Genomic DNA, 9863 nt, shown 5'->3' on the forward strand with positions numbered 1-9863 from the left:
GAACTGCCAAGCATGAAACAAAAACCACTTGTGGACACTCGCGTGTCAAAACAACCAGCCCAATCTGAGTCCGAAAAAGCATGTAAGTCTGGCGGAAATGATCCCCCCTTGGGATAAAACAAGCCAAGACCTAAAATACCACTAAGGTAGCGGAAAATCCTCTTGACAGCCTGCCAACGCTTAGACCCTGGGCTATGCATAAATCTGCTGACCTGTGAGAATGCAAACTGAATATCCGGCCTCGTGTTGCATACATAAATGAGGCAGCCAACAGCAGTTTGGTAAAGAGTGATATCAGCAGGATCGCCAACATCATGTAGACTCAACTTCAAACCTGTTTCCATGGGAGTGACAATAGGTTTGCAATCCTCAAGTCCAAACTTACATAGCAATGTCTCTATGTAACTTTTCTGACACACGGCAATACCATCATCACACTGCTTAAACTGTATACGCAAGTAATGATGCAACAGTCCCAAATCTTTCATCTTGAAAGTAGCATTCAAATCAGCCTTAAATTCAGCAATATGTCTCTCATTTGGTCCAGTGATCAGCAAATCATCAACATAAAGAACCACAATGAGAAATACATCATCTCACGCTTTACATACAATGTGCTTTCTGTTGGACTATTACGAAAGCCTCGTTTAACCAAATGATTGTCAGCTTTCTCATACCAAGCACGAGGAGATTGCTTCAACCCATACAAAGCCTTCTTACATCTGCACACTTTGTCCTCTTGTCCTTTTATGACAAAACCGTGAGGCTGCGTTACATAAACTTCCTCAAATATGTCAACATTCAAGAAAGCAGTAACAATGTCTGATTGATGTACATCCCAACCAAAATGAGCTTCCAATGCACATAGAAAACGCACAGTAGTCATACGACAAGTGGGAGCAAAAGTCTCTTCATAATCTATGCCTTTTTGCTGTGCATAACCCTTTGCAACAAGTCGAGCCTTATGGCGATCAATCTCACCATTCGGCTTGCATTTCAACTTGTAAACCCACTTTGTACCAATGGCCTTTTTGCCAGGAGGAAATCACATAAAGTCCATGTGTCATTTTCTATGAGTGCATCATATTTTGATTGCATGGCAGCCATCCAATTTTCTGAATTCTGTGCTTCATCAAAAGACAGAGGCTCCTCAACATCATGTAAGCTAGACACAGCCAAAGCATAACAATCTGATGCATAAGATGCATGGCGAGAGCCTGAACGAGTACCCAAAAGGTGCATCCAATTTACTGTCACGCAAAGTGTGCACCTGCCATTTTGGCATATCTCTAGCCTGCTCATTTTCAGCCCTTTCCTGGTCAAGTACATCATGTACATTTGCATCAGTAATAGGCTGATGTAAAACATTTTTTGAAACCCCCATAGGCTGTACATTTGCCTCATTGGAACTTACATTCCGTATTTCCACCACTGAAAAGAGGCAACAAAGTGTCATAAATGTCATGTGAGCTTACATTACTGTCTCTAGTACACGATAGCAAGGGCTGAAAAGAATCTTCCACAAACACTACATCTCGAGAAACCAGAATACGTTTTTTTTGTGGATGATACAACCTGTAACCTTTTCTTTCAGCACGATAACCAACAAAAAGACATTTGACAGCCTTATCATCCAATTTTCTGCGTGCACTTGTGGCACCAAAGCATATGCCAAACAGCCAAAAACACTCATGTGCTCAATAGAAGGCTTTCTATCATGCCAATGGAGTAATAGACTGCAAAGCTTGTGTAGGACACCTGTTAAGTACATAAGTGGCACACATGATGGCCTCAAGCCAAAAATAATGCGGCAAAGCTTGACTTTTGACCATACATGGTGCCATTTCCGTCAGTGACCTGTTTTTTCTCTCAGCAACACCATTTTGCTGAGGTGTATAAGGCACTGTACATTGGTGTTTTATCCCACGACTAGCCATAAATGCATTAAATTCATGAGACATATACCCCCCCCCCTTCGATCGGAACGGAGGGTGCCCATAGTACATTTCGAGACATTTTCAACCATAGTCAGAAATTGTTTGAAGCACATAAAAACTTCGGACTTTGCTTTAAGCGGAAATACCCACGCATGCCTGGAGTAATCATCAATGAAAGTCACGAAGTACAGGTAATTGCCCAAGGACGGAGTTTGCATGGGCCCACAAACATCACTATGCACAAGCTGCAACTTGCATGTGGCCCTAACTGAACCATCCTTTGGAAACTTAGAACGCTGCATTTTACCCAGAATACAGCCTTCACAAACATGTTTGACAGGTGCTTCAAGAGGCGGCAAAGAAGCAACCATATCAGATTTTTGCAAATGCAGCAAACTGGCAAAATTCAGATGACCAAAACGTGCATGCCAAAGTGTTGCATCTGAAATAGCCCTTGAATCTGCAACAGCATTTACAAAATTTTGTCCACACTTGTCATACAAAGTGAGCTTATACAGCCCACGGCACAAAAGCCCAGATGCAACAATTTCATCACCAAAACTGAGATCATGAACTGTACATCTGTCATCCACAAATTTGACTACAAGTCCAAGTCTAGCAAGTGCGGATACAGACAAGAGATTCTTCTTGATCCCAGGTACATAAAGTGCATCAACAAGTGTGAAGGAGCTGCCATTAGCAGCAGTGAGCACAATCTTTCCAACTCTTGGGGAATTTTTTCCCTCTTTAGGAGGTTTTTTCCCCCGTGCATTGTATATACGCCCATCACTCTAGGGCTATCTATCTTTCCATTGCACACTAAGTAACACATTCTCTATTGTGTGCCTTGAGCTTCCTTTGTCTTCTCCAAGCTGTGTCTGTTTCTCTGCAACCCTAATTCCACAACTCCAAGAATTGGTATCATGGGAGGTTGCATCCTCCCGGGCTTAGTCGCCAACAGCTCCATCACATGCCTGCTCACTTTCTCCGATTTTTGTGAGCTTTGGAAAGCATTCTCATGTCAAAAAAATTATGGGTGGCTTGGAAGAGCTCAAGCTACTCAGAGTTTTGATCCTAGCTCGTTTCGGCCTCCGTTTCCACTACAGGTAGTACTATGCATACTAATTTGTCATTTTGTGCACAATTGTCAGTGCCATTTTTTGCATAACATGTCCGTTACAATCTTCTATGGTTTGTGCTATATAGCACATGCTGTTCTTGCTTTGCTTCTCCTCTTCTCAGGTAGTTTTCACATCACGTGCAGGCATTCGCCATGGCCGACAACAACATAGATGTGTTCAAGATGCTTGTTGTTGAGGACACATTGGATGGGAAAAATTACCCTATGTGGGCTTACATGATGCAACATGTTCTTGTGTCAAAGGGTATCTAGAATATTGTGCAGGGCATTGATGTACGTCTTGGTACTGATGATGTAGGCGATGTTGAGGATGTTGCAAGTCTTGCTGCTGTTAGAGTGGTTTTACCTACGGTAGAACAAGCTCATTGGGATGTGAAAGATGCACAGGCTCATGCATTGATTGCATTGTCAGTGAAGCGCACTATTACTCCTCACATTCATTCAACAAAATTTGCAAAACAAGCTTGGGATATTCTGGCTAGTCTTTATGCAAGTCGTAATGAAGCAAAAATTGCATTGCTGCGTAAAGAACTATAGTCGAAGGTCATGCATGAGAAAGATGATATAGACACTTTCTTTGCTGGTGTCAAGGATATCAATGAGAAACTTATTTCTACAAGTGAAGTCGTTTTAGAGAGTTCCCTTGTGCAAAATATTCTTTATGCCTTGCCAGATTCTTACCAGATTTTTGCTAGTACTTAGAGACTTATGACCCAAGGCAATCCTGAAGTGGTCAAGCTTGATGCATTATGCACATTGCTGTTGCAAGAGTCACTTTCCAGAAAAAACAGGACTAGACAACATGAAGTTGAATATGCCTTTATTGATGCTCAAAGAAAATTAGAGACTTATGACCCAAGACAATCCTGAAGTGGTCAAGCTTGATGCATTATGCACATTGCTGTTGCAAGAGTCGCTTTCCAGAAAAAACAGGACTAGACAACATGAAGTTGAACATGCCTTTATTGATGCTCAAAGAAAAGGTGGTAGCAGTAATGCAATTGTTAGGTTTAATGGCTATGTGGCCGACCGCCCATCACTAACTGCTACTAACCCTAAGTGTACAACTATACACTTGTATGAACCACTCACATCAAGTACAATGTGTATTGTGCCTCAGTGCATAAGATAGAGAAGAAAGAAAGGGGGCACACAGTACGTGTTGGTCTCCCCCTCCAACCTGTGTGTGTGGCTATGGTGGTGTGTGTGTGTGTGTGTGAGTGTGCATGCATATTCCTCTTTTTCCGCGCTCCCGGATCCTTCCCTTCATCTGGTATCAGAGTTGTTTCATTTTCAAAATCATTTTTGCACACGCGCGCACTTTTAAGAGTGCAAACAGGGTTTCGACTTCGGCATTGGCAAATTCATCTTTTCGAGAGCGAGCATTTTTAGTAGGTGTCCTAGGGTTTTACCCCCCTTTTGAAGCCATACGTGCCATCAAAAACCCCATTCAAGCTACAGTTCACGAGTTGAAATTTTTAGCCCTCTTTTGGTAGTTTGTGATGTAGAGCTTCCATAGCCATTATAGGTACCATTGTTGTAGTCTCTTCCATCCACGAGAGCCCACGGCTCATTTGGGAGTGTGTAGCCTCTTTTGGAGTGTACTCATACACACACATAGAGTGGGAGTTTGACGACATTGTCTTCTTCAACTACAGATACAGATACAGTTACAGGTACAAGTACATGTACAGGTACATAGAGTGGCTTGGTTAGCATTCTCTGTGCTTCTCGGCCTTGATCTCAGCTTAGGCTACGGCATCAACATGAACTCATAGGCTACAAGTTTCAATTCTTGTGATACTTTGGTTCCAGTGGGAGCATTTGTTTATGCGTACATGCATATGTTGACACTTCTGACAGTGTTTGAGCGCTTTTGAGAGCGGTTTGACTCCTCGCAAGGATGTTTGTTTGCATGCACATGCTTTTGATGCTTGTTTGAGCGTCCTGACAGACTTGTACGTCTTTGTGGATACTACCATTGTACGCTTTTGTGGAGCCATCTTTTGGCTAGTACAACAATCCCGGCCATTTTTGAGACTTGGTCTAGAAGATAGCCATTTCTGAGACTTGACTATACGTTTTGATGTATAACCTCTATGTTGAGAGTTGATAGCGTGATGAGGCCTCGCCATAGGACATGTATAGAGTGGTATAGGTGCTTTTGACACCGAGTTGGCGGTCTGGGTCAGTTTGATAGTTTATGAGTCTCTGTTGATCTTTATACAATGTGCTTTTGAGAAGAGGCATTGACCTATTTTATACTTTGTGAGTGACATACTTGGTTATTTTGTCTCGTATTTTGGTTGACAGAGTCCCAAATACAAAGGAGACTCTCCCAAAATTTTCCTAGAATCTTCTTGTAGTTTTGTCACCATGTCTACTAGCAAAGACTGTGATATTTATGACATAAAAAAGTTTGATGGCACTAATTTTTAGCTTTGGAAGAACCAAATGCATGATGTGCATGTCCAAAAGAAGCAAAAGTTGCCTATTGCCTATGCGGCTAGAACTAAAGATATGCACATGACTCAGTTTCAATGGGAGGAGCTTGATGAGCTATGCAGGTCTACGATTAAACTGCACCTTGGTGAGTCTGTGTACTTTTTAGTGTTAGAATGCGAAACTGCTCATGCTTTATAGCAGAAAGTATGCACTTACAAAAAGGATACGGCTAGCAATAAGGTTTTCTTGATGTGAAGACTTTTCAACCTTCATATGAAGGAGTCAGCTAGTGTTGCCAGCCATATCAATGGTTTTGATTCTCTTTTTGCCTAGATTCATGCACAACGCATGACCATTGATGATGAGATGAAAGCAATCTTTTTTTTTGTTCATTGCCACCCTCTTGGGATATCTTTTGCACAATTGTTAGGAATTTTAGTCCTAATGGTACACTAAAGTACGATGATGTTACTAGTGCACTTTTGTCAGAGGAGATGCATCGAAAGACCATGACTAGCTCGCATCATGGCAAAGCTCATTATGTGCAAAGGGATGATAAGCAACGTAAGGGCCATTCTTTGCAACGTGAGTCCGAGAAAGAGGGCAATAGATATGCATTAAATGGTAGATCAAAGTCTCGTGGTCGCTGCAATGTTCAATGCCATTATTGTGATAAGTTTGGTCACATAAAGAAGGAATTTTATGCTTGGACAAAGGTAATGGCAAAGATCATGATGATAAAGAGGAGAAACCAAAGAGTTCGGTTAAGAATCAAGAATTGAACATAGTTCAGGATGACAGTGATGTGCAAGACATTAACATGTTGGCTGAAAATAATGATGTCTTTTATGATACACAAAAAACTCTATCTTTGCAGAGTTCTATACCAGTTGAACTCCTTGTTAGTGGTGAAGTATCCCATACATGGATTCTTGATTTGGGTGCTTCATTACATGTCAAACCTCATAGACATTGGTTTACTACATACGAGGAAACTATTGGCTCTGTTACACTTGGTGACAGTTACACTTGTGACATTGTTGGTGTAGGTGATATTGCCATGGTTATGGAAAATGGGGTGAAGTTTATCATCCATAATGTGGGTCATGTTCCAGCCTTGACACGCAATCTGATTTTGGTTGGACGTCTTGATGACTTGGGTTACAAAGTCACTTTTCATCAGTAGTCTTGGTGTGTTGTGAAGGGTCATCTTATTATAGCCCATGGTTCTAAAGTTATGCTCTTTATGTATCTAATAAAAACAGTGTTCTTTCTGTAATCGAGTTGCAAACCATTGCTTTGTGGCATAGCTGGTTAGGACATATGTCAAAGAAGGGAATGGATACACTCTCTCGTTTGGGCTATTTACCATCTTTGTCATTTTCTAATTGTCCCTTTTGATAGCACTGTCAATATGGATGCAAACACGGACACGTCGTGCACATTATTTTGACAAAGAAAGAAAACCCTTAGAGCTTGTGCACAATGATTTATGTGGGTCTATGCCTTCTAAATCCCATGGTGGTGCGTCCTATTATGTCACATTCATTGACGATGCAACACGGCATGTTTGGGTCTACGCCATGAAGTCTAAAGATGAGACCTTTTCTTGCTTCAAGAAGTTCTTATCGAGTGTTGAAAATCAGTTTGAACATAAGTTGAAAGCTTTGCGCTCAGACAATAGTGGAGAATATGTCTTCAAAGAGTTTACAGACTTTTGTTCAAGTAGGGGAATTAAGCGTGAGTTTACAACTCCTTATACCCCTGCACAAAATGGTGTTGCGGAACGAATGAATAGGACCATCCAAGAGCGGATTATGTCCCTGCTATCACAGGCTAATTTACTACAAGCGTTTTGGGCTGAAGCATCATACACAGCTGTGTACTTGATCAATAGATCACCACATGCTTCACTTCAGTTTTGTGTACCTTTGGAGTGATGGTCAGGACATAAATTGTCTTATGAAAAACTATGCAAATTTGGTTGTGAAGCTTATGCACATGTACCCAAGGAGTTTCGTGCTAAGCTAGATCTTAAGTCCAGGAAATGCATCTTCATTGGCTATGGTGTAGATGGTCAATTTGGCTATCGTTTATGGGATTCGGAAAGTCGATCAGTGATCCATAGCAATGTTGTTGTCTTTAATGAGACTAAGATGCATAAACAGCCAATGAAAGAGGTTGAATTTCGGAAAGTGACATTTTTTGATGTATCACCTCCTGTCCAGACACCTCTCGAGCCACTTACTACACAGGCTAGTACGAGTTCTGATCAACCGTGGAGATCTCAAAGAGTCTCACATCCGCCAAAACATTTTGTTCCAAGCGTGGATTTTTTTTTGTTGACAGATAGTGGTGAGCCTTCTTGTTACAGAGAGGCTATGCTAGCCAATGGGAACTTGTTACATTGCCAAAGGGTAGGAAAGCATTGCCTTGTAAATGGGTTTACAAGAAGAAGATTGACAACTACAAAGCTCATTTAGTGGCCAAAGGTTTCAAGCAAGAATATGGTGTCAATTTCCAGGAAATATTTTCTCCAGTGGTCAAGATGACCACACTGAGAATGTTTCTTGCTTTGGTTGCGTCTGAAGATATGGAGCTTGATCAAATGGATCATTACTGCTTTCTTACATGGTGATCTTGAGGAAGAGATTTATATGCAGCAACCTGAAGGGTTTGTGCTAAAGGGCAAGGAACATTTGGTATGTAAGCTTCTGGAAAGTCTCTATGGCTTGAAGCAATCATCTAGACAATGGTATCAAAAGTTTGATGCATTTATGCGTTCCCTAAGCTATAAGCGTAATAATGAGGATCCATGTCTTTACGTGAAACGACAACCCAATGGACAACTTATTATGATTATCATTTATGTAGACGACATGCTTATTGCTATTCATTCCAAGAAGGACATTGCTGACTTGAAAACCAAGCTAAAAAGTCAATTTGACATGAAAGATTTGGGTGAAGCCAATCACATTTTGGGTATGCGCATTACTCGTGACCATAAGAAGAGGTTGTTGTATCTTTCTCAAAAAGAGTACGTGCACAAGGCTCTTGATCATTTCAACATGTAGAAGGGGAAGGCTTTGAGTACTTCATTGCCTGCATATTTGAAACTTAGCAAGAACGACTGTCCCAAATTTGCTGAGGAAAAAGCTGCAATGGCTAAGGTTTCTTATGCTTCAGCTTGTGATAATCTCATGAATTCCATGGTGGCTACAAGACCTGACATTGACCATGCAATGGGAGTTTTCAATAGATTTATGTCTAACCCTGGTAAAAAGTATTGGGATGCTGTCAAGTTGATTCTCAGATACTTGAGTGGCATTGCATATAGACAGTTATGCTTTGGTCATGGGGAGAGTCATCCATTCAGGGATTTGTAGACAGTGATTATGCACGATGTGTTGACAGTCATAAATCAACAAAAAGTTGGATGTACACGTTTGCTAGTGCTGCTATTTCTTGGAGATCCGTTCTTCAAGACTATACATCCATTTCTACCATAGAGGCGGAGTATATTGCATTGAGTGAGGCATGCAAAGAAGCTATTTGGCTTTCTCGCCTAGTGAAATATCTTGGATTGGAGCATTGTACATAGTTCTTCATTGTGATAGTCAGAGTGCTATCACCTTGGCTAACAATCCAGAATGAAACACATTGATGTGTGTTATCACTTCAGTCGTGAATGCCTAGCAAACAAGAGCCTTGATTTAGTGAAGATTCCCACGTCAGAGAACATAGTGGATGCACTCACTAAAAGTCTCTCCAACCATCAGCTTTAGCACTGTCGTGAGTTGATGGGCATTGGGTGAAGAGTGGTTCTGTTCCATTCTTATGGTCTCTCACATTGGCCATCAAGTGGGAGAATGTTAGGTTTAATGGCCATGTGGCTGAACGCCCATCACTAATTGCTACTAACCCTAAGTGTACAATTATACACTTGTGTGAGCCACTAACACTAAGTACAAAGTGTATTGTGCCTTAGTGCTGCATAAGATAGAGAAGAAAGAAAGGGGGCACACAATACGTGTTGGCTCTCCCCCTCCAACCTATGTGTGTGGCTATGGTGGTGTGTGTGTGTGTGTGTGTGTGTGTGAGTGTGCGTACGTATTCCTCTTTTGTTGTGCTCTCGGCTCCTCCCCTTCAGCAACCACTTCTCATGGTTCTTTTGCGAGTGGGAAATTACATGGTCCTAATGCTTTTGTTGGAAGAAATTCGGCTAGAAATTTTGGTGATAAGGGCAAAAAGAAGATGCATTGCCATTATTGTAAAGCTAATGATCACTTGATCAAGCAGTGTCCTAAGTTGCAGACCAAAGAGGTTAAGAAGAAAGAGGC

This window comes from Adiantum capillus-veneris, chromosome 28 (assembly GCF_014529385.1).
Source record: "Adiantum capillus-veneris isolate H3 chromosome 28, ASM1452938v2, whole genome shotgun sequence".
Lineage (NCBI taxonomy): Eukaryota > Viridiplantae > Streptophyta > Polypodiopsida > Polypodiales > Pteridaceae > Adiantum > Adiantum capillus-veneris.